Raw genomic sequence first — 27,955 nt, 5'->3', positions numbered from 1 at the left:
TTACTGATCCACCGCGACATAGTCCACCTTCCGCTTGGGAATCCTGAAACCCGAAAGCTTCAGAGGGGAAGTGGGCACACGGGCTCCGGAGGCAGAAGACGGCGCAGCGAAAGGGCTGGAGGCAGCTCCGGGAGGCATCAAGGCGGCGGCATCTTGAGAGACCAGTGATGACCTGCCCCTTGTCGGGATAAGGGGCAGCTCCTCCTCCTCCTGATGGGCGTCGAGCTCGGCGTCGTCTGGCAGGGCGGCGTGGAGGATGTCGGCCTTGCTCAAGGGAGAGGTCTCCCCCATTTCCTCGGGGGTCGCCTCCGAGTCCCCCTCTTCTTCCTCCCTCCCGCGGGACTCGTCAGAAGACAGCTCCACCGGCTTCAGCGTGGCAGAAAACCCAGTGAGCGCCGGCGGCACCAGCCCGCGCGCGTCAAAGGTTGGCCTGGAGGCCACGATCGGCTCTTAGTCCTTGTGGCAGAACAAGGGAACGAAGGCGCTCGGCGGGTACTCTTGGTTATCCCCAACCTGGAGGCGTAGGACAGCAGTCGACTCATCGTCAGGCAGGGCCCCTGCCCTCAGGCGAGCCTTGTCTTCTTCATCTCGAAGCCTCCACAAAGGGCGCGCGCGCACCTGAAGTGGAGCAACGCGCAGCGTCAAGAACTCCCTCAGGAGCATGGCCCCAATCACTTTGGCCGCCTTCGCATTGCCCGGCTTCAAGTCGATCTTCATCTGCTCCAACACTCATAACACCCGCACGTCAGCGAGCTCTGCACGAACCCACTCCTTGTTTGACTGGGCGCCTCCGTCGGCAATGCCAAGCGCGGGTGGACGCACTTGGCGTCCATCATGACCCATTTGGCCCGGATGTTGTCGGCTCTTTTCCCGATGTTCAAGATCGAGTTGGCCTTGCCGGATGTGATGAAATTGGCACACCCGGAAACATGATTGTCGCTGACGCGGAGGAAGAAGAAATGGCATAGAAGAGTGAAAGAACAAGTGCTCCCTAGGTGGTTTTGGTAATTAATGTCAACATATCTCTTGTTGGACTAACATTTTTATCTAGTATGTTTCAGATAAGTTCAAAAGTGAAGTGGCATGGATTAGAGGATGTGGAACCCCTTCATGATGCTAAGGTCAAAGGATTGGCTCAAGCTTAAAGCTCAAGACTCTACATTTTCTATTTTAGTGATCCAAGATCACTTTGAGTCTATAGGAAAAGCCAATACTATCAAGGAGGGATGAGATGTTGCTTAATGAGGCTCTTGCTCAAAATGCTTAGTGATATGCTCCAAAGCCCTCCACTACTTTCTCACATCCACATATGACCTACACCAAAATTCAAACTCGGCTCCACCGATTCTTTCTATCCGGCGCCACCGAGTTCTGATGTCATAGCCACTGCCACAAACCGTAGGCAAATCGGTCTCACTGATAGGGATCTCGGTCTCACAGAGATGGGATTGCAATCTCTCTGTATGGATCTATTACCAAAATTGGTCTCACCGAGTTTGCATAATTGGTCCTACCGAGATTACAATGTAAACTCTTTGTTTCCCTTTTGTAACCTTTCGGTCTCACCGAAATGAGCGAATCGGTCCCACCGAGTTTACCTGACCAACTCTCTGGTTAGATTATTAACAAAATCGGTCTCACCGAGTTTGTGTAATCCGTCTCACTGAGATTACGTTATGCCCTAACCCTAACCATATCGGTCCGACCGAGTTGCATGTCGGTCCCACCGAAAATCCTAATGGTCACTAGATTTGCTGAATCGGTCCGACCGAGTTTATCAATTCGGTCCCACCGAGTTTGGCAAGTTGTGTGTAACGGTTAGATTTTGTGTGGAGGCTATATATACCCCTCCACCTTCTCTTCATTCGTGGAGAGAGCCATCAGAATGAACCTACACTTCCAACCTACATTTTCTGAGAGAGAACCACCTACACTTGTGTTGAGGCCAAGATATTCCATTCCTACCATTTGAATCTTGATCTCTAGCCTTCCCCAAGTTGCTTTCCACTCAAATCTTCTTTCCACCAAATCCAAATCCTGTGAGAGAGAGTTGAGTCTTGGGGAGACTATCATTTGAAGCACAAGAGCAAGGAGTTCATCATCAACACACCATTTGTTACTTCTTGGAGAGTGGTGTCTCCTAGATTGGTTAGGTGTCACTTGGGATCCTCCGACAAGATTGAGGAGTTGAACCAAGGAGTTTGTAAGGGCAAGGAGATCACCTACTTCGTGAAGATCTACCGCTAGTGAGGCAAGTCCTTCATGGGCGACGACCATGGTGGGATAGACAAGGTTGCTTCTTCATGGACCCTTCGTGGGTGGAGCCCTCCGTGGACTCGCGCAACCGTTACCCTTCGTGGGTTGAAGTCTCCATCAACGTGGATGTACGATAGCACCACCTATCGGAACCACGACAAAAACATCCGTGTCTCCAAATTGCGTTTGAATTCTCCAAACCCTTCCCTTTACATTCTTGCAAGTTGCATGCTTTACTTTCCGCTGCTCATATACTCGTTGCATGCTTTCTTGATATGTATTGTGTTTGTTAAACTCGTGCCAAAACTCCACTTCAACTTAAATAAATTAAAAAACTGCAACTTTTGGTACTTAGTGTCTAATCACCCCCCTCTAGACACCTCTTCTCGATCCTTTCAATTGGTATCAGAGCATTGATCTGCATTGCATTGGTTTAAACACCTTTGGAGGAAGATGGATGTGTCTACTTTGGGGAGCCTTAGACATACAGTGCCTATTCTTGATGGAGAGTATTTTCATGAGTGGAAAAATGAAATGCTTGAGATTTTCAATGAATATCACTTGAACAAGTATATTGCTAGCCCTTGTGCACCTCATGTTGATTCCTTGCATCCCACACCCGAAGAGGATCTTGACATGATTCGCAATCTTAGAACCATCAATCTTATCATAAGAGGATTGCCCAAAAATTTGATTGGTAGTTTGCCTACTCTTGATTTTGCTTATACTATATGGAGATTTCTTGAGGAACGATTTCTAGATTATTCCTTAAAAAATCTAGATGAAATTCTCCATAAGTCTATTGCCTTCAGTAAGATGAATTCTAGTGATCCTAGCTTTGGTGATTGTTTATTTGAGCTTACCAATCTCATGCGTGACATAGGAGATGTTGGAATCATTAGCAATATCATTTCCGAAGCTATTAGAATCCATAAAGACAATCATATAAATGATCATTTATCTAATGAATTACCCTCTCTAGCAATTGATCAATCACAAGATGCTGTTGAACATGGATACTATGATGAGGATGATGATAGTCACTATGATCTTGATGATGCAATGAGATACTTTGGTCTTATGGAAAACCTTCGTGGCTACATGGCCGGAGGAAAGTAATGGGTCCTTGATAGTGGATGTACTGATCATATGACCAGAGATAAAGATATGTTCCGTGAGCTTGCTGAAAACGGCGGCCCTCGAAAATATGTCACTTTTGGTGATAACTCAAAGGGTAAGGTGGTTGGCCTTGGTAAGGTGGCCATGTCACATGATAGCTCCATACAAAATGTCATGCTCGTTGAATCTTTTGGGTACAATTTACTTTCAGTTTCTAGACTTGCTGATTTCGGTTTCAATGTCCTATTCACTAAAGTAGATTGCCAAGTGTTTCGCAGAGACAATCATAAAATGGTCTTTACCGGTATACGTAGAGGTGATCTTTACATTGTTGATTTCACTAAAAAGTCTCAACCTAGAATTTGCTTAATTGCTAAATCTTCTAAGGGTTGGCTGTGGCATAGAAGGCTAGGTCATGTGGGTATGCGAAATCTTGATAAGCTTATTAAAGGTGATCATATCCTTGGAATAAAAGATGTCATATTTGACAAGGATAGACTTTGTAGTGCTTGTCAGGCAGGGAAACAAGTTGGAGGAAGTCATCGCGCGAAGAACATCATGACCACAAGAAGACCACTCGAGCTTCTTCACGTGGATCTCTTTGGTCCAAGTGCCTACAAGAGTCTCGTGGTAACTCATTTGGACTAGTCATAGTTGATGATTTTTCAAGATTTACATGGATGTTCTTTCTTGATGAAAAATCGCAGGTCCAAAAGATCTTCAAGAACTTCGCTAGGAAGGCCCAAAATCAATTTGACATGAAGATCAAGAAGGTCTGAAGCGACAACGGAACAGAGTTCAAGAACGCATATGTGGATACCTTTCTTGACGAAGAAGGGATTTCACATGAGTTCTCAGTTACGTACACACCTCAACAAAATGGAGTAGTTGAGAGGAAGAATCAGACTCTTATTGAGATGGCAAGAATGATGCTTGATGGGCACAATACGCCAAAGCACTTTTGGGCGGAAGCAGTTGAGACAGCTTGTCTAGCAACAAATCGCTTGTATCTTCACGAGCTACTCGGCAAGACGGCATACGAGCTTCTCACCGGTATCAAACCCAAAGTTGGATACTTTCGAGCATTCGGCTCAAAGTGCTACATTCTTGATAAGCATCATCGTTCTAAATATGCTCCTAAATCTCATGAAGGTTTCCTACTTGGTTATGGCTCAAACTCTCACAATTACCGTGTCGAAAACAATTTCACCCAAAAGGTTGAAGACACAGTAGATGTGAAGTTTGATGAATCTAACGGCTCCCAAGTAGAGCAATTGCCAATTGATGTAGGAGACAAAGACCCTTCGGAAGCAATTCAAGACTTGTCTATTGGCAAGATTCGTCCAACGGAGGTAAAGGAGAGTACCTCGTCAGTCCAAGTGGAAGCCTCTACCTCACGACAAGGTGAACCAAGAATTGATATGGAAGCATCCACAAGTGGGACACATCAAGAAGAAGAAAACGAGGAAGCACACCAAGATGAACATCAACAACCTCCTTCTCCACCGTGACAAGAGAATGACAACGTCAACAATGAAGAAGGCCAAGAAGAAGAACAAGATGAAGAAGATGTTCAACCAAGACCCAAGCAAAAGCTTTCACGAGTTCAAGCAAGAATTGCCAAAGATCATCCCGTTGAGCAAATCTACAATGATATCCAAACCGGGAGAATCACTCGCTCTAAAACTCGTTTAGCCAACTTTTGTGAACATTACTCATTCATCTCTATCATTGAACCTATGAAGGTTGAAGAAGCTTTGGAAGATCCAGATTGGATAAACGCTATGCATGAAGAGCTACACAACTTTGAGAGAAATCAAGTATGGACATTGGTCGAGAAGCCCGACAACAACCACAACATCATCAGTACCAAATGGGTGTTTCGCAACAAGCAAGATGAAGATGGTCAAGTCATCCCCAACAAAGCATGCCTAGTCGCCCAAGGCTACACTCAAGTCGAAGGTATGGACTATGGTGAGACATATGCCCCCGTTGCTAGACTTGAGTCCATTCGCATCTTACTTGCTTATGCTAATCATCATGATATCACCTTGTACCAAATGGATATTAAAAGCGCTTTTCTAAATGGTGAAATTGAGGAGGAAGTTTATGTTAAGCAACCTCCCGGATTTGTCAATCCTAAGAAACCTAATCATGTTTACAAACTTCACAAAGCTCTTTATGGTCTTAAACAAGCTCCTAGAGCATGGTATAAATGCTTGACCAAGTTCCTTATTGAAAAAGGCTTTGAAATTGGAAAATTAGATTCTACTCTTTTTACTAAAAGGTTTAATGGAGAACTATTTGTGCGCCAAATTTATGTTGATGATATTATATTTGGATAAACTAACCCTCATGTTAGTGAGAAGTTTGGAAAGCTAATGTCGGAAAAGTTTGAGATCTCTATGATGAGTGTCAGTATCAAAACCGGCGGATTCGGGTAGGGGGTCCTGAACTGTGCGTCTAAGGCGGATGGTAACAGGAGGCAGGGGACACAATGTTTTACCCAGGTTCGGGCCCTCTTGATGGAGGTAAAACCCTACGTCCTGCTTGATTAATATTGATGATATGGGTAGTACAAGAGTAGATCTACCACGAGATCGGAGAGGCTAAACCCTAGAAGCTAGCCTATGGTATGATTGTATGTTGTCCGTGGACTAAAACCCTCCGGTTTATATAGACACCGGAGAGGGCTAGGGTTACACAAGGTCGGTTACAAAGGAGGAGATATACATATACGTATTGCCTAGCTTGCCTTCTACGCCAAGTAGAGTCCCATCTGGACACGAGACTAAGTCTTCAATCTTGTATCTTCATAGTCCAACAGTCCGGCCAAAGGATATAGTCCGGCTGTTCGGAGACCCCCTAATCTAGGACTCCCTCAGTAGCCCCCGAACCAGGCTTCAATGATGATGAGTCTGGCGCGTGGTGTTGTCTTCGGCATTGCAGGGCGGGTTCTTCTCCATCTTTCAGGTGTTCGTAAGCAGTGTCCGGCTCCATAAATGTTGAACCTCTTGGCTTCTGTGCCCAATAAGGGCTATCTCCCACGCGTCGAATGAATACGAGGCGCCAGGGCGTTTTTACATTCGCCCCCCTAGCCAGATAAATAAATTATCTATTAAAGGGATGGGGATTCTTAGATCCAATCCATATCATCCTCCCCCAGCGAGAATTCATCAAAGCGTGCTTTGGAAAGATCCATTCCAGCATGGCCAACCTCTGCAGCCCCTCCTCCCGCACCCGTAGCCCTAAGCCCGGTGCTTGGGAGAGGTGTTCAATCCCGCACAGTCGACTACTCGAGCTGCAGACTAAGGGATTTCTCCCTCTGGCGTACATGGTGCCCGTTCGAGCCGCGCTCGCCACCTACAATGGCGGGGAGCAAGCGGAGAACTTTCCCTGTCACTCCATAGGGGAACGGGTTTGCCTTGTTCCTTACTTACTAAGGGGACTCGGATTTCCAATTCATCCGTTCCTCCGCAGGCTCCTGGAGTTCTACGGCCTCCAACTACACAATCTCACCCCTGCCTCCATCCTACACATCGCCGACTATATTGCTCTCTACGAGTTGTTCCTGGGCTGCGAGGCTCACTTCGAGCTATGGAAAAGGCTATTTTGCCTTGTCCCTCGCACACAGAGGGAATCACTTTATCAAGTGGGCGGAGCCAAAGTATGGCACATCACCGATACCGGATATTTGTCCGGTACCCCAAAGAAGTCGTCCGAAGACTGTCCTTCAGAATGGTTTTATATGGAGGACATCCCCCTTCCGGACCCTGTTCGGCGGGGTCTTCCCGAGTTCAACAATGCTCCTCTGAAGTAGCGCTGAAGTTGGCGCCCACGGAGCCCCCAGGTGAAAGACAACGGAGAAGTCCTCTATCTGATGAACCAAATCAAAGCACTAGCTCGATCCGGATTGACAATAATCGAAGTTATGTCGATTTGCATAATGCGGGGAGTGCAGCCACTCCAATATCGTGGGCACCCCTTGTGGTGTTATAACGGGGCGGATGCCGCAACCCATTGCGGGCGTAAGGGTCCGGACAATGCTGCCGCTCTAGTGAAGATTCTGTCCGAACTGTTTAAGGGCGAGGAAGAGGAGTTCACCCGCATCAAGCCACGGGATGGATTCTCTATGTACAATCCTCCAAGCTGGGTAAGTTATATTTCCCTGCTCCCATTTTTCCCGCATTCTTAGTCGTAAGTATTCACCTTGCCACCTTGCGGAAGGAGCTGCGAAAAGCCATAAAGGAGGTCAGGAACCCTTCTCCACAACCAGAGGACCCTGACCGGGCCATCGATTCCGGACTATAAGAAGATCCGGTTATCTCCGTGGAACTTATAGACCGGCAGTTCTATCAGTTAAGCTGCGACGAGGCCCCGGTGGCCATTACGGCCGACTATCCCAGACTGCTTCCTGCATCGCGGGTAAGAAAAATCAAAAAGTCCCAACTCCAAAACTAGGATCCCCTTTTAGGCACTTCACCCACCATATACACATGGCATCTTTTATAGGGAAGGCATTCGGGATGCCCTGCTGAACCCGTGGCATCTCGCCAACAAGAGGTGCCAAGGCCGGGTAGGCCAAAAAGGAACGCGGTCAGGACGGAGACGCCGGCGCAAAGGTATAGGAAAAACCCTTCTCCGTGGTTGTCGTCTTTTTCGAAATGTAATGACGCCCGCGTTTCTTTAACAGAAAGAACGCTCGCCGGAATATGTCCGGCGATGCTGCCAACCAAGCTTCCACTAGTCGGGCGCTAGGACCGGACATAGAGGCGGAAGGCGATATGGGGCAGGCGGCAGATAATCCCCCGATAGAGGATGCGGATAGATTGTCCGCTACAAACTCAGAAGTGGAAAGCGCCATAAATCATAGGCGCCGCCGGGCCGTACTCCGCGACGCTTGTTTCTCACCTGAGGCATTCGACTCCTTCAATTCTTGAGAGGCGTACCTCTGTGCTGCTCAAGATGGTCTAGCCAGAGCCACGGATCAGTATGTAAAGGATGTAAGGGTGAGTAAATCTGACGATTTATATTTATTAGTAGCCCATGAGACATGAAACAGTTAGCAGAACTGATTTAAGGATCATCTATAATGTGCAGGTTCTTACAGGGAAGAATACTAGGCTCTCCCAAGAGCTGGAGGAATGCAAGACCCAATTGGGGGCCGCTCTTGCTGCATTGTAGGAACAGAAAAAGCCTCCCGCTACTAACATTTACTTTAAAGAATGGTGATTACCATATAATGTGCGGCGTGTCTGCAAATCTAACATTTGATTTTGCAGATGAGTCCGGAGAAAGTCCGGGGGACCGGCATGTCATGCGATAGCTAGAGGCTAGCAAACGCGTGCTGAGTAAGGTTATGCTGGAGAAAAACAGTCTTCAAGATGCCAATGTTAAGCTGAGCGTTGAACTAAAAGACGTTCGGGGCCAGCTTGCGGACTCCGAGAAGGAGAATAAGCGGCTTTGGCGTGGCATTTTTAGTAAGTGCTTGAACGAATCCTACTAAAGGAGTTCGGCAAAGAAGTCGATTAATAGCGTTATGTCTGTAGGTATGCTGACGGGTCGTCCCGCGGAGGAAATGCTCGGGTCTGCGGGTGATCTTTTGTCCGAGCTATCACATCTGCACGAATAAGTTCGGCAGGTGATGCAAGGTGTTGCCCAGGCTTTGTGGCCATCTGTCTCCTTGCCAGAGGGCGTTGCAGAGCTTACGGAGAAGCTCAAGGGAGCACGGCGGCGCCTCCGATTATGGAAGATATCGGCCTGCCGACAGGGTGCAAGAGAGGCCTGGGCCATGGTGAAGACTCAGTATACCAAGGCAGGCCCAAATCACATGGCCGAGGTCGGACCTGTGGGGCCTGACGGAAAAGAGATCCCCGTTAGCTTAGTTTATGGGCAAGTAGAATTAGCCGCAAAGTATTCCCAACAGGATTGTAAGCTAGACCGCCTGTTGGATGGTATAGAAGAGGAATTTAGTTAGTCTGCATGACTATGTAATTAAAGTGACATGTATAATGCCTTCTAGCCGGATTGTAGATCATTTGTCGTTGCGGACCTTTTCGCTTCAACCTCCGGGCCCGATAGTCCGGAGTGAATCCGAATACCCGCTCAGTTATATAAGAACCGGGGTATGCATGGAGACCAGGCATAGGGGTCATTAGTGCTTTATCAGACAAGTGCCCAACTAGTTATGTTATATTACATGGGTAGTAAGAAACATCTTCCAGGGAGAATAGTTCCGTTAAGGTTTCCTTTCCCTGGGAAGCATGCCCTAAAGTGCATGTCTGTACTGCGATAAGAAACGCAGAAAAAAGCATCTGGGGGCAGATATGGATAATAAATAAAAGTCATCTTTTGTTCACCGACCGAATATTCCCTTAAGAACGCTAGCTTTCGGCTTCACCCAGTCCGAGGTACACATCCGGCTGACCCGGCAGTAACAATCGCAGAGGTGCTCCCCTTATGCCCTAGCCGAATTAAAGGGAACGTAGGGCATAAATACAAGAGCCAGGCAACCTAGCTTGGCCAAAACTTAAGTCATATCGATGCATATAATGGTGAAAAAATGTACATGCGGAAGTATAACACATGTGTTGGGCGTGAGGCCCAGGTAAATAATTTAAGCTTCTGTGAAAGAAGCCCCCAGGTATGGAGAGTGCGGCTAGCGCATCTGTAATGTACAAGTGAGGCACAAGGTGACCCTTGATAGCCTAGAGAAATAATAAGAAGAAGAAAGAAAGGGAAACAAGACAGATGATGCATATGCAGAAAATGGACAAAGGGAGGGGACTAACATAGAGTCCGGTGCTAGGCATAGAATCTTCGGAGCCTGGCTGCGTTCCATGGGTTCGGCTCGAGTCGACTAGTCGATGCATCCCGCAGTCGGTACGCTCCACCGGTCAGAACTTGGTCGATAATGAAGGGACCTTCCCATTTGGGCTCGAGCTTGTTCTTTTTATTATCTGGCAGGTGTAGAACTAGTTCGCCAATGTTACAAGTTTTGGCCCGTACTTCTCTGCTTTGGTATCTGTGAGCCTGTTGCTGGTAAAATGCGGAACGGGCTTTGGCTACGTCGTGCTCTTCCTCCAAGGTGTCCAGACTGTCCTGCCGGTCGAGCTCGGCTTCTCTTTCTTCGTACATGCGCACTCGAGGTGATTCATGAATTATGTCACAGGGCAAGACTGCCTCTGTGCCATACACCATAAAAAATGGTGTATATCCAGTACTACGATTCGGCATGGTCCGCAGCCCCCAGAGTACGGAGTCGAGCTCCACTACCCAGTGCGTGTCAGACTCCGTTAAGGAACGCACTAATCTGGGTTTAATGCCGCTCATTATAAGACCGTTTGCTCGTTCGACTTGACCGTTGGTTTGTGGGTGATAGACTGAAGCATAATCGAGCTTGATGCCCATTTTGCTGCACTAGAGTTTTCCCTCGTCGGCCATGAAGTTCGTGCCGTTATCAGTGATGATGCTATGGGGGACGCCGTAACGGTGTACAACCCCGGATATGAAATCTATCACTGGTCCGGATTCGGCTGTTTTAACCGGTTTAGCCTCTATCCATTTGGTGAATTTGTCCACCATGACCAATAAGTATTTTTTCTTGTGGGTTCCCCCTTTAACGGGTCCAACCATGTCAAGCCCCCAGACCGCGAAGGGCTATGTAATGTGGATTGTTTGGAGGGCGGTGGGTGGCATGCGGCTTTGATTTGCAAAGAGCTGGCAACCGGCGCAACGTTGGACCAAGTCCTGTGCATCTGCCCGGGCCGTTGGCCAATAGAATCCTGTACGGAAGGCCTTGCTTACAAGAGCCCGGGCAGCGGCGTGATGACCACCGAGTCCGGTGTGAATTTCTGCCAAAAGATTCCGCCCCTCCTCTTCGGAGATGCACCTTTGAAGGACTTCGGTAGTGCTTTTCTTGTACAATTCTCCCTCATGGACCCTGTAGGACTTGGATCGCTGCACTATGCAGCATGCCTCATTTTGGTCCTCCAGAAGTTCCTGTCTAGTTAGGTAGGCCAGGAATGGTTCTGTCCACAGGGCAATAATGGCCATTATTTCGTGGGCTGAAGGTGTTATGTCGGTGGCAGAGCCTCCGATTGTGTCAGAGAGTTCGGTATCGGGTATTTTGGCCAGGTCCGGACTGTTGTTACTGGTGTCCCCTTCCCACGCTACGGATGACTTGAAGAGCCTTTCCAGAAATATGTTGGGAGGGACCGGGTTGCGTTTTGCGCCGATGCAGGCGAGGATATCTGCCGCCTGATTGTTTTCCCAAGCCACGTGGTGAAATTCGAGTCCCTCGAACCGAGCTGACATTTTTAGGACGACATTTCAATAGGCCACCATTTTCGGATCCTTGGCGTCAAAATCTCCGTTTATTTGGGATATTGCAAGGTTTGAATCCCCACGCACCTCCAGGCGTTGAATGCCCATGGAGACTGCCATCCGAAGGCCATGCAACTGAGCTTCGTATTTGGCTGCATGGTTGGAATCTGTATACAATATTTGCAGTATGTACCGAACGGTATCTCCGGTTGGGGACGTCAGGACGACGCTAGCCCCTAGACCGGCCAACATTTTAGAACCGTCAAAGTGCATGATCGATTGGGAGTATGCGCCATACTCTTTAGGGAGTTCGGCCTCTGTCCATTCGGCGACGAAGTCGGCCAGTACTTGTGATTTAATGGCTTGGCAAGGTTTGTATGTTATGTCGAATGGGAGGAGCTCAATGGCCCATTTGGCAATCCGGCCCGTAGCGTCGCGATTGTTGATAATATCATTAAGTGGCACTTCCGAGGCTACTGTAATCGAACACTCTTGAAAGTAGTGTCGCAGTTTCCGTGATGCCATGAATACCGCATATGCTATTTTTTGGTAATGCGGGTACCGTGATTTGCATGGAGTGAGGACAGTGGATACATAGTATACCGGCTTTTGAAGAGGGAATTCGTGTCCGTCCGCTTCCCGTTCAACAACGAGCACCGCGCTTACAACTTGATGAGTTGCCGCAATATACAACATCATTTGTTCCCCGATGTTTGGTGCGGCCAGGAACGGGTTGGTTGCTAGAATGGCCTTTATTTCTTCCAATCTGGCTGTGGCCGCGTCCGTCCTCTCGAAGTGTTCGGTGCACCGAAGGAGGCGATAAAGGGGTAAAGCCTTTTCTCCCAAGCGGGAGATAAAGCGGCTTAGAGCCTCCATGCATCCAGTTAGCTTCTGGATTTGTTTGAGGTCTGTTGGGGTAGCCAACTGTGACAACACTCGGATTTTCACCGGATTAACTTCAATACCTCTACTGGAGACAATGAATCCCAGGAGCTTTCCGGCTGGTATGCCGAAAACGCATTTTTCCAGATTGAGCTTGATGTCATATGTTTGGAGGTTGTCGAATGTGAGCCTCAAGTCGTCTATCAAAGAGTTGACGTGTTTGGTTTTGACGACCACATCGTCTACGTATGCCTCTACTGTTTTGCCGATTTGTTTCTCCAGACATGTCTGAATCATGTGCTGATATGTTCCGCCGGCATTTTTGAGCCCAAAAGGCATTGTGTTAAAACAGAAGGGACCGTATGGCGTGATGAATGCCATTGCAGCTTGGTCGGACTCCGCCATCTTTATTTCATGGTAACCGGAGTATGCGTCGAGGAAACACAATGTCTCGTGTCCTGCGGTAGCATCAATGACTTGATCGATGCGTGGGAGGAGGAAGGGATCCTTTGGGCAAGCTTTATTGAGGTCTTTGAAGTCGACACAAAGGCGCCAGGATTTGTCCTTCTTTGGTACCATCACCAGGTTTGCTAGCCAGTCCGGGTGTTTTATTTCTTTGATGAATCCGGCCTCCAATAACTTGGCTAGTTCCTCTCCCATGGCCTGTCTCTTAGGTTCAGAGAAACACCGAAGAGCTTGTTTGACCGGCTTGAATCCCTTTAGGATATTCAGGCTATGCTGGGCCAGCCTGCGTGGGATTCCTGGCATGTCTGAGGGATGCCAGGCGGATATATCCCAGTTCTCACGCAAGAACTCCTGTAGTGCGCGTCCACAGTGGGGCTTAGCTATGCCTCGATGGAGGCTGTTTTTGTAGGGTTCGTTGGGTGGACTTGGAATTTGACTATTTCATCCGTTGGTTTAAAAGAGGTGGACTTGGATCTCTTGTCGAGTATCACGTCGTCCCTGTCCACTTTGGAGCGTAGCGTAGTTAATTCCTCGGCCGAGAGGGCTTCGGATAATGCCTCGAGGGCCAAAGCGGCTGTTTTGTTTTCGGCGCGGAGTGCTATGTCTGGATCGCTGGCGAGAGTGATGATTCCGTTGGGCCCAGGCATGTTGAGCTTCATGTACCCGTAATGTGGTATGGCTTGGAAGATTGTGAATGCCTCCTGTCCTAAAAGAGCGTGATAACCACTGCTGAACGGGGCCACTTGGAATGTAATTTCTTCGGACCTGTAATTATCTGGCGTGTCGAATACCACATCTAGTGTGATTTTCCTAGCACAGCGTGCTTCCCGACTAGGGATGATTCCTCTAAAGGTTGTGCTACTTTGCTCAATGCGGCTCCAGTCTATTTCCATCTTTTGAAGAGTTTCCTCATAGATGAGGTTTAATCCGCTGCCGCCGTCCATGAGTACCTTGGTGAGTCGAAAGCCGTCCACGATTGGACTGAGGACCAGTGCGGCTGGTGCTCGGGCTGTTCAGAATTTAGGTTCGTCACTGGCACTGAAGGTAATAGCCGTGTCACTCCAAGGATTTATTGCTGCTACGTGGCAGATTTCGGCCATGCTGCGGAGTGTTCGCTTGCGTCTATTATTTGCCGCGAAGGTCGCTGTCAGGACCCCAATTCCAAGCCACATCGATCTAGCTGGTAACACATCATATCACTTTGCGGCCTCACGCACGGTATCCCACGGGTGTCGCCTTACCATGGCCCGGGATCGTTTGTGCCTTTTGGCTCACGTATATGATAGTGTCGCTAGCATCCATATGACAGAGAACCCGGGCCGACATGGCTAGTCATGAACCCAAAGCGGCACAGACCTATGGAGACAGGCATACATGAATCACATCGAGCATGTCGGTCATCAGCGAGTGATTCTGGGCTGTAGCACTGGGCTAACAGGACTCCGGGGAAACCAGGGCTATAGCAGGCTAGGCAGGACACCGGATGTCACCGCGTGACATTTCCCCGAAGGGACAGACATAGGAACAACGTGAAACACATGCCGGCCAGTCAAGTGTCCTGAGCAGTAGTGCTGGGCTAGCAGGACTCCGGTGAACCGGGCTGTAGCGGACTACTATGGCTCGAGGAACACTAGACTACATTTCCCATAAGAAAGGCTGTCAAGGATAAACAACTAGATTGTCGGATCCCACTCATACCAAGCATTTCAATCATACATACAATATGCCCGATATGAGTACATACAACATGGCATCACAACAAAACTCTACAACTCAAGTACTTTATTTAAAGGCTCTAGAGAGCCATACATAACATGTTCATACAGATAGGGGTCACATGACCCGACACTCAAGTCATACAATCATACAAGTACATGCGGAAGCAACTAGTCTGAGTACAGACACTAGAAAGAAAGAAGGCTTCTCGAAGCCTGTCTATCTACATAGGGCCCTCCATGGCCAGGATCACCACCTGGGTGGCTAGTCACTCATCGACGTCAAGGTCTACGCAGAACCCATCGGAGGGGGCGGTGTTGTCGTCTGAAACAGTAATTAAGCAAACATGAGTACAAAGGTGCTCAGCAAGTCTTACAACAGAACCTACTATACATGCTCATTCTCAAGAAGGTGGTGGGGTTATTGCCGCAAGCCAGCTTTGACTCTTGGCTAAGCTATCCTACGGCACTCCACTAGTAAAATAGTTTTCGCACACGAGTCCACTACTCACCAACACAATACTCCACCGGGGATCCTCTCTCGTCATCCTACAAGAGGGCCATCCTCGGTACTCACACTTATCTTGAGTATTTTAGTAGTATCCATTAGCTTGTCTATGAAATGTATAGGCAACCAAGTAGTCCTTTACCGTGGACACGGCTATTCGAATAGATGATGTTAACCCTGCAGGGGTATACTTCTTCATACACGCTTTCACCACTTACTGCCGTTTACACGACATGTACTCGGCAACCTTCAAGCAAAAGCCCAGCGAGGGTGTCGGCCACGGCCTACCTAAACACTTAAGTCTCTAGTCCAGGTTTATCGCCTATCCATGTTCCATCCGCAGGGAGTCCGGCCGAGGTATCCACATATGGCCCCAAACAATGTGAACAGGGTCCCGAGACGCCAAACGGGCGCCCGGCATACCCGGCCATGGTGTATCTACCGCAACATAGCCCACCCATAGGGTCAGCGCTACGCACGGCCGCCAACACATAACGTACAAACACCAGAAACTATTTGCAACTCCTCGACGGAGTACTAGGGTGATAAAGAAGCCGAGAGGGTCAATTGGTTTCGGGCCCAATGTACGGTAGTAACTGCATCTTAAATCACACATACAGATCTCAGTTCTTATGGACGGTCTCAATGAAACAACCCACCATGTACTCCTACATGGCCTCTCATCGATAGCTTTACCAAAACATGTTCAACACATCCCTCACATTACCGACATAAATATTTCACTCTAGCCCATCACCCAGATGAAGCAGACCTGACACAACTCTAAGCATAGCAGGCATAGCAAAGTAGGAATCACATACATGGCTCAACCAACTCCTACACATGCTAGTGGGTTTCATCTAGTTACTGTGGCAATGACAGGTCATGCAGAGGATAAGGGTTCAACTACCGTAGCACACAGCAGTTTGAATCGTGTTGTCTTAATGCAGTAAACAAGAGCAGAAGCGAGAACATGGGTTTGTATCGGAATGATCAATGGGTTGCTTGCCTGTTGTAGTGGTAGTCGGGTACTGCCCTTCAGACGGATACTCGGGGTTATCCTCGGAGGCAGAACCTACCATGAAAGACACACCGAACATAATCAATACATGGCAATATGCAACAATATGATGCATGCTATGACATGGCAAGATGAAAGTGTCTTGGCCTAATGGAAGCTAAAACAGAAGGGGATGAACTCATTTGAATGAAAGATTCAAATATTAGCTCATTAAACATGGCCTTATTAGTGCATTATCTTATTCTGCTTAAACAACAAGGTTAACTTGTTTTGTCATGCATGAAACCATTACAGATGGATAGATTGAATTTTTCTGATCATTTTTCATATATAAATCTTTGCATTTGGAGCTATGGTTGATTTTCTATGATTTTTAGAAGTTTTGGATATTTTCTGGAATTTCCTATATAAGAATAATTCCAGTAATTGAATTAATGCGTCAGCATGACATAGGTGTGACGTCAGCGGGTCAACTGGGTCGGCCAGGTCAAACCTGCCTGGTGGGCCCTGTCTGTCAGTGTCACAACTAATTAACAGAATTAAATTAACAATAATTAGCTGTCAGTGGGGCCTGGGCCCACATGTCAGTGACTAAACTAATTAAATTTAGTTTAAACTAATCCTAAACTAATTAGAAGACCGGCCCCACCTGTCATAGACTCAGGGGGGTCTACCTGGCCCCGCACAAGGGTCAACTGAGTCAAACTCGCTGGCGGCTTGACGCCGGCGACGTCAGACGCGGCGGAGGGGCTCTGGTTTGCGTCTCCGGTGACCAAATCGATGGCCGAGAGCAGCTATGTGATGCGGGGAGCGAGCCGCGTCGTTTGGTGGAGGAAGTGGGGCTCGGGGAGGCCGGGAACGATGCCGGCGACGACCTTGGCGGTCGCCGGAGTTCGGGCGAGGATGAAACCGAGGCTACGGGGCACGGCGTGGCGCGGGGAGTGGTGCGTTAGGCTCCTGGGAGTGCGTGGAGGACGAAGGCGTGCTCGGTGGCGTCCAAACATGGCTATGGCCATGACGGCGACATGCGGTGGCGGCGGTGAGCTTCAGCTTCGATGGCAGAGGGGGGTTAGAGGACGCGGACGAGCGCGAGGAGAGGGGGAAACGATGGCGGAGCTCACAGTGGTTGCAGGGGAGCGAACGGCGAGCTCAGGGAAGGGCTGGAGCGAGCGGGGCAGCGAAGGGGATCTCCGGTGGCCGAAGTTGAGAACGAGCTCGATGCAGCGTCTCCGGGGCGGGCGAGCGCATGGGGCTCGGCCTACTTGATGCAGTCGACGACGGCGGAGCTTCCTGGCATGTCGGGGCAGCAAATGGACGGTGGTGGCTGCGGTGAAGCTTGTCGGCAGCAACGGCAGCTCTCGGCAGGAAGAGGGGGAGAGAGCCAGAGAGGGAGAGAGGCCACGGGGAGAGTGGGAAGAAAGAGAGGGGGACGTGGGGGTCGGCGTGGCACTCCTAGACGCCTCCAGGGCGTCGGCGGAAGCAGGAGGTGGCCGGCGTGTGGCCGCGGGCGCCGGCCACGTGCTCCTCGTCCTCCTGGCGAGAGGAGGGGGACGACTGGCAAGCACCAGTCGGCTGGGCCGAGCCAGGTGGGCTGGTGGGCTGTGTCTGGTAAGTTTCTCTCTCTTCTTTTTCTTGTTTGTTTTCTTTTATCTATTTTTTTGCAACTGTTGGGCTTTATTAAAAATACCTAGACATCTTTAAAAATCCTGAAAATAATCAGGGGCTCTGTTTAGATTATTCCCAACAGCCCACACTTATTTCCAGAATTATTTGAGAATTTAAATTATTTTATAGCATTTAAATGTCCAAATTCAAATACTTATGATTTAATTCAGAAAATCTAGAATGTCCTAGAAAAGAGTGCACCATTTTTGCCAGGGGTTTTAGCCCAATCCAGAAATGATGAACATTTTGTGAAGGGCATTTTGGGTTCATTGAAAATAATTTTAGTAAACCCTAGTTGTTTCCAGGGGGTGCTGGGGTTTCTGTCTTCCCCATTTCAAATTTAAGGGAAATTAAACATGATGCACACTCTAATGCTTAAACTAGCTAGGGTGTGACAGTCTCAAAGACCGTTAACACCGTATTGTTGTCCACGGGATGGTGCTCTGTGGTATTTGGGAGGAGTATATCCTCAATACTTTTGGGCACCTACCGGAGTATCCAACATGCTCTAAGGTTGTGCGTTGGTATTGCATCCGCTGTACTATGAATTTTGCAGGGTCCGTTGAGCCATCCCTCCAGTACAGTTCCTTGCCCCGTAGAGGGCTTTTGCTTTTTGGTAGTTAACCCGGGTGTATTGTGATAATGCACCCTTTTTATTTCGGACTGGGTTTGTGTTCAGGGCCGGATTATCCCAAAAGTTTGTTTCGGTTTTCCAGGCACTTTCCATTGCAAAGTACTTCCATACTATGGACGCCAAGTCAGTGAAGCGTGTTATCTCACGGCGATTTATGGCGTTAAGGATTCCCTTGTCCGTGCAATTATTGCGGAAAAATAAGATTGCGTCTTCCTCGCGACAGTCCTTAACCTTGTTCATCGCAAGGAGGAATCTGGCCCAGTAGTGATGTACTGTTTCCTGGGGCTCTTGCTTGATGTGGGAAAGATCGCTTATGTTTGGGTGGGTGGGTGGAATTGAATCCGAAACCTCACCTGATCTGGGATCCAGGGGCTGGGGAATTTCCAATTTTGAAAGTTCTGGTTCAGGGGTGTAACCCGATGACCCTGGCCCGCTGCCTGACTCTAAGTTCATGGATTGCGTGTTGTCTTCCCACGAACGGGCGTCCGGCTCCGAGAGCTCGGGAACCCGGACATAGTTGGTCCTCAAGATGAAGGAAAAGTCGCCGCATTGTTCCTCCACCACTGCAATATGATGGGTGACCGGTGGAGAGTTAATCTCCCTTTGATCAGGTTAAAGCCCAATCCGATCATAGACCGTAGCGACTCCCAGGGCGGCGATGCGATCTAAGAGCTTGTTTAAGGAGGCGAGCTCTATTGGATCCATCTGTTCGGCGAGTGCCGATTTGACGTGGAGGCTGTTTTCGATGACCTGAGAAGTCATCGTCGGCGTGACGGCCGAATAGGCGGTCATGATGAAACCGCCTAGCCGGAGAGTTTGGCCGACAGCCAAAGCTCCCTCGACAGTAGTACCGTCTTTAAAGACGAGACGAGACATCCTTCCTTCTGGCGATGGCATAGATGAACTCTCAATGAAAGCACCAATGTCGGTGTCAAAACCGGCGGATCTCGGGTAGGGGGTCCCGAACTGTGCGTCTAAGGCGGATGGTACGTGACAAGAGGCAGGGGACACAATGTTTTACCCAGGTTCGGGCCCTCTTGATGGAGGTAAAACCCTACGTCCTGCTTGATTAATATTGATGATATGGGTAGTACAAGAGTAGATCTACCACGAGATCGGAGAGGCTAAACCCTAGAAGCTAGCCTATGGTATGATTGTATGTTGTCATACGGACTAAAACCCTCCGGTTTATATAAACACCGGAGAGGGCTAGGGTTACACAAGGTCGGTTACAAAGGATGAGATATACATATCCGTATTGCCTAGCTTGCCTTCTACGCGAAGTAGAGTCCCATCCGGACACGAGACGAAGTCTTCAAACTTGTATCTTCGTAGTCCAACAGTCCGGCCAAAGGATATAGTCCGGCTGTCCGGAGACCCCCTAATCCAGGACTCCCTCAATGAGTGAACTCAAATTCTTTCTTGGTTTGCAAATCAAGCAAACTAAGGAAGGTACCTTTGTCTCTCAAACGAAGTACACCAAGGACTTATTCAAGAAGTTCAATATGCAAGAATGCAAAGGTATGACTACACCCATGCCTACTAGTGGACATCTTGATTTAACCAAAGACAGTGAACCGGTTGATCAAAAGGTTTATCGCTCTATGATTGGTTCATTGTTATATCTATGTACTTCACGTCCTGATATTTTGCTAAGTGTGTGCATGTGTGCACTATATCAAGCCACTCCTAAAGAATGTCATCTTAATGCCGTGAAAAGGATAGTGAGATACTTAATCCATACACCAAATTTTGGCATTTGGTATCCAAAGAGGGCTTCCTTTGATCTTGTTGGCTACTTCGACTCAGACTAGGCCAGATACAAGGTTGATAGAAAGTCCAATTCGGGTACTTGTCAATTTCTTGGTAGATCTCCTGTGTCTTGGTCTTCTAAGAAACAAAACTTGATATCCTTATCCACCGCCAAAGCGGAATACATTGCTGCTGGATCATGTTGTGCTCAATTAATTTGGATGACCCAAACTCTTAAATATTATGGGATATATGTGAAACATGTTCCATTGCTTTGTGACAATGAAAGTGCTATCAAGATTGCTCACAATCCCGTGAAACATTCTTGAACTAAACATATTGAAGTTCGTCATCATTTCATTCAAGACCATGTTGCCAAAGGGGACATTAATATTAAGCATGTTCGCACCGATAAGCAATTAGCCGATATATTTACCAAACCACTTGATGAGAAAGTGTTTTGCAGGTTAAGAGGTGAATTGAACATCATTGATGCCTCAAACTTGGAGTAGGAACTCCATTTGATACATGCAAGGCATGAGCCTATGACGAATCCTTGATATTTCTCTTATGTTGACTATCTTATGTCTTGGATATATTTTCACCTTGCATGTTATCTAACCCGTGTAGGTACGTGGATGAATCTAAATCTATGAAATTGCAACTCACTCACATCTTGAGCAATTTCTATATCACCAAGTCTCTACACAATGGTGGATGAAGACAAGGAACCGCGCAACCATTCAAACATATCCTTTGACAAATTTTATGTTGAGTTTCATGGTTGTCATTTTGGATACACAAGTGCTCTTCCTTGCAAAAACTAACCCATGTAGGAAGAAGAACTCAAACTCCAAGTGGTGCTCCCAACTCTTGATAAGCTACATCAACCTTGAGCAACCCACACAAGTTCAACTACATGATCATGATCAACACCACCACCCAAGGTATGTTATTCCATCTTAGACGGTTTACTCCAAGTAATGGGATAAAGCAACTCAATAAGATTTGAATACATCAAGATGCCTTAACAAAAAATGGTAACCCCATTTTGAGCTTAAACGATGAGTATGACCTATGATCAAGTGATCTCACTTGACTCCTAAGTCAATATACTCTAACATAGGTGACTTTGTCACCGACCAATTCTAGATGAAGTTCTCTTGTGTTCTTTTCTGTGCTCTTGAATTTGTCTCATGCATATTTGTTTCCCTCTTCAAAAAAACTTCATCTAGACTCCTTTTTTAGTTTCTTTTCTGTTATTTTTTGTTCTGCATTCCTCCATCCAATTCTTTGCAAATCTTTCAGTTAATTCCTTGCAAATCCTTGTGAGATCTTACTTGTCTAGTGAGCTGAGGTGACAAGTGTTTTCTCTGCGATGAACTCGGTCTCACCGGTTTGATGCTTTCGGTCCAACCGAATCCTATCGGTACAACTGAACCATACAACTCGGTGTCACCGATTTCACTACAGGAAAGACATCTTGCCACTTTTTCTGCATTCTTTTTGATCCAGCTCCACTTAATGAATCTTGTCCTCGACCAGCATCCCATTCAACTTGCAGCTTTGTTCTGTGACTCAAGGACCAAACCCATCATGACAAAAATCCAGAAGAACCCTTCTTGGAAATTGATGTCAAAGGGGGAGAGAGAGATCACATCAAAGCTTAATCATATCTATAGGGGGAGAGAATACTCTAGGGAAGAAAGAGACCCCAGATGCTTGGTATTCAAGAGGAGAGAAGTCACATGTCTTCAAAAGGGGAAAGACATGTTCATATTTGCTCATTTGCATTAACTCTTTTTTTCTTTGAACTTTGATTTTGCTCTAATTTTCTGTTCCCTATCTTCTCCCAGTATCCCATGCTAGATTCAGGGGGAGCAAGACATCTAAGGGAAGGAAATCCTTGAATTTATTGCACATCTTTGCCTTTGGGGACATGTCTATATCCAATGTGGTACTTAGTACTCACTCTACATGTCATCCCAGTCTAGGTACTCTTGTGGTTTCTCTTGTTTGCTCTGGCAAGTAGGTGTATCTGTGTTATCTAACCTTATTTACGCAGGTTCATCCCATCCTAAGCCAACTCAAGACCACAAGGTAAGTATATGCATCACAGTCATGTGTATGAGAAACTCTTGCTGATGTACATACTGTTTGCAAGAATGACTCATGAGCATGAAGGTACATTTATCATATTCACATCATTTGCTCTGATGCATATAGCCAAGATACATGTAAAACATTGCTTACTCTGTCATGTTTATGCAATCACATACTCCTATATTCCATATTTACATGATTGCATACATGTAGGGGGAGCCTATGCATGTTACATGTCTTGCCAAAGCTTTACTTGCTATTCTCTATATCTTTATATAAAGCTTTGATGTATGTTGTCATCAATTACCAAAAAGGGGGAGATTGAAAGCACAGGTGCTCCCTGGGTGGTTTTGGTAATTAATGTCAACATATCTCTTGTTGGACTAACATTTTTATCTAGTATGTTTCAGATAAGTTCAACAGTGAAGAGGCGTGGACTAGAGGATGTGGAACCCCTTCATGATGCTAAGGATAAAGGATTGGCTCAAGCTTAAAGCTCAAGACTCTACATTTTCTATTTTAGTGATCCAAGATCACATTGAGTCGATCGGAAAAGCCAATACTATCAAGGAGGGATGAGGTGTTGCTTAATGAAGCTCTTGCTTAAAATGCTTAGTGATATGCTCCAAAGCCCTCAACTACTTTCTCACATCCACATATGACCTAAACCAAAAGTCAAAATCGGCCCCACCGATTCTTTCTATCCGGCGCCACCGAGTTCAGATGTCATAACCACTACCACAATCCCTAGGCAAATCGGTCTCACCGAGATGGGATTGCAATCTCTCTGTATGCATCTATTACCAAAATCGGTCTCACCGAGTTTGCATAATCGGTCCTACCGAGATTACAATGTAAACTCTCTGTTTCCCTTTTGTAACATTTCGGTCTCACCAAAATGAGCGAATCGGTCCCACCGAGTTTACCTGACCAACTCTCTGGTTTGATTATTACCAAAATCGGTCTCACCGAGTTTGTGTAATCGGTCTCACCGAGATTACGTTATGCCCTAACCCTAACCTTATCGGTCCTACCGAGTTGCATGTCGGTCCCATCGAAAATCCAAATGGTCGCAAGATTTGCTGAATCGGTCCGACCGAGTTTATCAATTCGGTCCCACCGAGTTTGGCAAGTTGTGTGTAACGGTTAGATTTTGTGTGGAGGCTATATATACCCCTCCACCTGCTCTTCATTCATGGAGAGAGCCATCAAAACGAACCTACACTTCCAACCTACATTTTCTGAGAGAGAACCACCTACACTTGTGTTGAGGCCAAGATATTCCATTCCTACCATTTGAATCTTGATCTCTAGCCTTCCCCATGTTGCTTTCCACTCAAATATTCTTTCCACCAAATCCAAATCCTGTGAGAGAGAGTTGAGTGTTGGGGAGACTATCATTTGAAGCACAAGAGCAAGGAGTACATCATCAACACACCATTTGTTACTTCTTGGAGAGTGGTATCTCCTAGATTGGCTAGGTGTCACTTGGGAGCCTCCGACAAGATTGTGGAGTTGAACCCATGAGTTTGTAAGCACAAGGAGATCGCCTACTTCATGAAGATCTACCGCTAGTGAGGCAAGTCCTTCGTGGGCGACTGCCATGGTGGGATAGACAAGGTTGCTTCTTCGTGGACCCTTCATGGGTGGAGCCCTCCGTGGACTCGCGCAACCGTTACCCTTCGTGGGTTGAAGTCTCCATCAACATGGATGTACGATAGCACCACGTATCGGAACCTCGACAAAAACATCCGTGTCTCCAAATTGCGTTTGAATTCTACAAACCCTTCCCTTTACATTCTTGCAAGTTGCATGCTTTACTTTCCGCTGCTCATATACTTGTTGTATGCTTTCTTGATATGTATTGTGTTTGTTAAACTTGTGCCAAAACTCCACTTCAACTTAAAGAAATTAAAAACTGCAACTTTTGGTACTTAGTGTCTAATCACCCCCCCCCTCTAGACACCTCTTCTCAATCCTTTCAAAGAGCCACGGACGACATCACGCCCATATACGCCTCGCAATAGTAGGCGAAGATGGATAGGAGGAGGATGGAGTTGGGATGAAGGTGCAACACCTGCAGCCCGTAGTGGCCGAGGACCTCATAGAAGTAGTCAGAGAAGGGGGGAACCAACCCGGCGGCGATGCCGCTCGTAAAGAAGGGGAAGAAGGTGCTTCCCTCAGGCTTCGGCATGTCAGAGGCAAGCCGGAGCTCCGTCTTCCCCCTCTCGTTGCTCTCCCCCACCGTCAGCAAGCGCGTAGCGGCTAGGCTCTTCTCTGTGACGTTGGGCGCTTCAAGAGCTGGCTCGTACCAAGTCGGCGCCGAGGAGGACTTGACCTTGTGCGGCGCCATTGGTCGCAGATGCGGAGCAAGATTGGAGAAGATCTAGAGGTATCGGCAGCGAGGAGCGAGAAAGGGGATCTAAGGCAAGGCGAAAGGGAACAGTGAAGGAAAGCGTTGTCCACACCAGCCTTTTGTCAAGTCGAGCAGTTGTCGAGGCAGCATGGGGAAGCGGAGACGCCCACGTCCAAACAACCTCCACACGTCGACCAGGCCGCAGGCTTTTGGGGCACGCGGCACTCCGCGCTTGACCTTTGGCTTCGCCTCAAAGCCAAGCCCGAGCGCACGTTGGGCCCGGGGGCTACTGTCGGTGTTCTGGGAATGGTGGTCCCCAGACTTGCCTGCCTGCGGCCCACGGCGTGGCTATGCTAGCAGGCATGTACGGCCCATCTTCATCAACGAGATATTTGAGACCCTCGCGAGGGGCCAAGCCTCGCGGGGCAGACGACACAAGACCTCCTCAGGAGCGGCCTCACCAGGCTGCCTCATGAGGAGCGGAGAAATCAGTGTAGGGCAATCCTCACGAGGTTCTCGTGACGTGAGCCATGGCGATCAAGATCAGGCGGGCGCTAGCGCGCGCAGCGTCCTTGTTTCCTCTTTGGTGTTAAGGAGGCAAGCGCAGGCGCGGAGTACCGAGGCAACAAGCAAAGGTTTCCATATTAGTGTAACGAGACCAAGACCAGCAGGACGGCAGGACGGAGGTCACCATGGAGCCCAAGACGGCGTCGCCACCAGAGCCTTTCGCAAGCGAAGACCGCTTTTGTCAGGATAAGCTGTACTAGCTGTCCCCTTTCAAATTGGTCGTTGTTGGCTCCCTTCCCGCTCAATATTTGGGGAGAGGACCAGGGCCTATATAAGTAGAACTAGCCACCACAGTAGAGGGCATCTGATAACTCATTGAGAGGCATCACACCCACACAAGTTCGCCAAGCACAAGAACAACTCAACCTCAGGAGGTTGTTCTTCCCCTTGTACTATTCATCATCAGCCCAAGAGGCAATACACCACCACCACCACATTGGAGTAGGGTATTACACCACAATGGTGGCCCGAACCAGTATAAATATTGTGTCCTTTGTGCTGTGAGTTTGTCGAGTTCATCCGCGAGATCATAGCAAGCTAGGGCGTAGATCGGTAGGGAGGAAATCTCCGCGCGCACCCCAGTGTTCGAACCTTGAGGGTTTTGCCGGAACCCGTGATCTGACAGATGGGCTGTCGGAATACTGGCCCCAGGAGGGATTATTAGTTTTAGTATTGTTCATTTTCAATTTTATGCATTGTACCTTTTAGTAGTTAAGTATCATCATGTATATGTGATTGATACGTCTCCAACGTATCTATAATTTTTGATTGTTCCATGCTATTATATTATCTGTTTTGGATGTTTATGGGCTTTATTAAACACTTTTATATTATTTTTGGAACTAACCTATTAACCCAGAGCCCAGTGCCAGTTTCTGTTTTTCCCTTGTTTCAGTGTTTCACAAAAAAGGAATATCAAACGGAGTCCAAACAGAATGAAACCTTCGGGCAAGTTATTTTTGGAACGGAAGCAATCCAGAAGACTTGGACTGTACGTAAGGGAAGCATCGAGGAAGGCACGAGGCAGGGGGCGCGCCCACCCCCCTAGGCACGCCCTCCACCCTCGTGGGCCCCTCGTGGCTCCCCTTACCGACTTCTTTCGCCTATATATATCCATATACCCTAAACCCATCGGGGAATAGAATAGATCAGGAATTCTGCTGCCACAAGCCTCTGTAGCCACCGAAAACCAATCGGGACCCTGTTCCGGCACCCTATCGGAGGCGGGGATCCCTCACCAGTGGCCATCTTCATCATCCCGGTGCTCTCCATGACGAGGAGGGAGTAGTTCACCCTCGGGGCTGAGGTTATGTACCAGTAGCTATGTGTTTGATCTCTCTCTCTCTCTCTCTCTCGTGTTCTTGAGGTGATACGATCTTGATGTATCGCGTTCTTTGCTATTATAGTTGGGTCTTATGATGTTTCTCCCCCTCTACTTTCTTGTAATGGATTGAGTTTTCCCTTTGAAGTTATCTTATCGGATTGAGTCTATAAGGATTTGAGAACACTTGATGTATGTTTTTTCATGCTTATCTGTGGTGACAATGGGATATCACGTGATCCCCTTGATGTATGTTTTGGTGATCAACTTGCAGGTTCCGCCCATGAACCTATGCATAGGGGTTGGCACACGTTTTCATCTTGACTCTCCGGTAGAAACTTTGGGGCACTATTTCAAGTTCTTTGTGTTTGTTAAATATATGAATGTGAGATTGTGTGATGCATATTGTATAATCATACCCACGGATACTTGAGGTGACATTGGAGTATCTAGGTGACATTAGGGTTTTGGTTGATATGTGTCTTAAGGTGTTATTCTAGTACGAACTCTTGAATAGATCGATCCGAAAGAATAACTTTGAGGTGGTTTCGTACCCTACAATAATCTCTTCATTTGTTCTCCGCTATTAGTGACTTTGGAGTGACTCTTTGTTGCATGTTGTGGGATAGTTATATGATCCAATTATGTTATTATTGTTGAGAGAACTTGCACTAGTGAAAGTATGATCCCTAGGCCTCGTTTCCTAGCATTGCAATACCGTTCATTAGTTACCTTTCTGTTTTTATAATTTCATATTACAAAAACCTATATCTATCATCCATACCGCACTTGTATCACCATCTCTTCGCCAAACTAGTGCACCTATACAATTTACCATTGTATTGGTGTGTTGGGGACACAAGAGACTCTTTGTTATTTGGTTGCAGGGTTGTTTGAGAGAGACCATCTTCATCCTATGCTACCCACGGATTGATAAACCTTAGGTCATCCACTTGAGGGAAATTTGCTACTGTCCTACAAACCTCTGCACTTGGAGGCCCAACAACGTCTACAAGAAGAAGGTTGCGTAGTAGAGATCAAGCTCTTTTCTGGCGTCGTTGCCGGGGAGGTGAGTTCTTGAAGGTATATCTTTAGATCTTGCAATCGAATCTTTTCGTTTCTTGTTTTAGCACTACTTTAGTTTATAAAAGAAAATTACAAAAAATGGAATTGAGATTGTCTCATACGCTTCGTCTTTTTAATACCTTTTGTGAGTATGATGGAAAGGAAAATTGTGCCAAAGTGTTAGAACAAGAATGCATTAGA

The 27,955-nt window shown here is 47.4% G+C and overlaps 1 pseudogene; it reads right to left on the bottom strand.

Annotated features, from left to right (window-relative positions):
- Positions 1 to 24,798, bottom strand: LOC147981071 (uncharacterized; annotated as a pseudogene).
- Between the last annotated feature and the right edge of the window lie 3,157 nt (positions 24,799 to 27,955).

This window comes from Triticum urartu, chromosome 3A (genome assembly GCF_056163025.1).
Source record: "Triticum urartu cultivar PI428250 chromosome 3A, HENAU_Tu73, whole genome shotgun sequence".
In the NCBI taxonomy this organism is placed as follows: Eukaryota; Viridiplantae; Streptophyta; class Magnoliopsida; order Poales; family Poaceae; genus Triticum; species Triticum urartu.
This window is presented reverse-complemented; position numbering and strand designations above follow the sequence as displayed.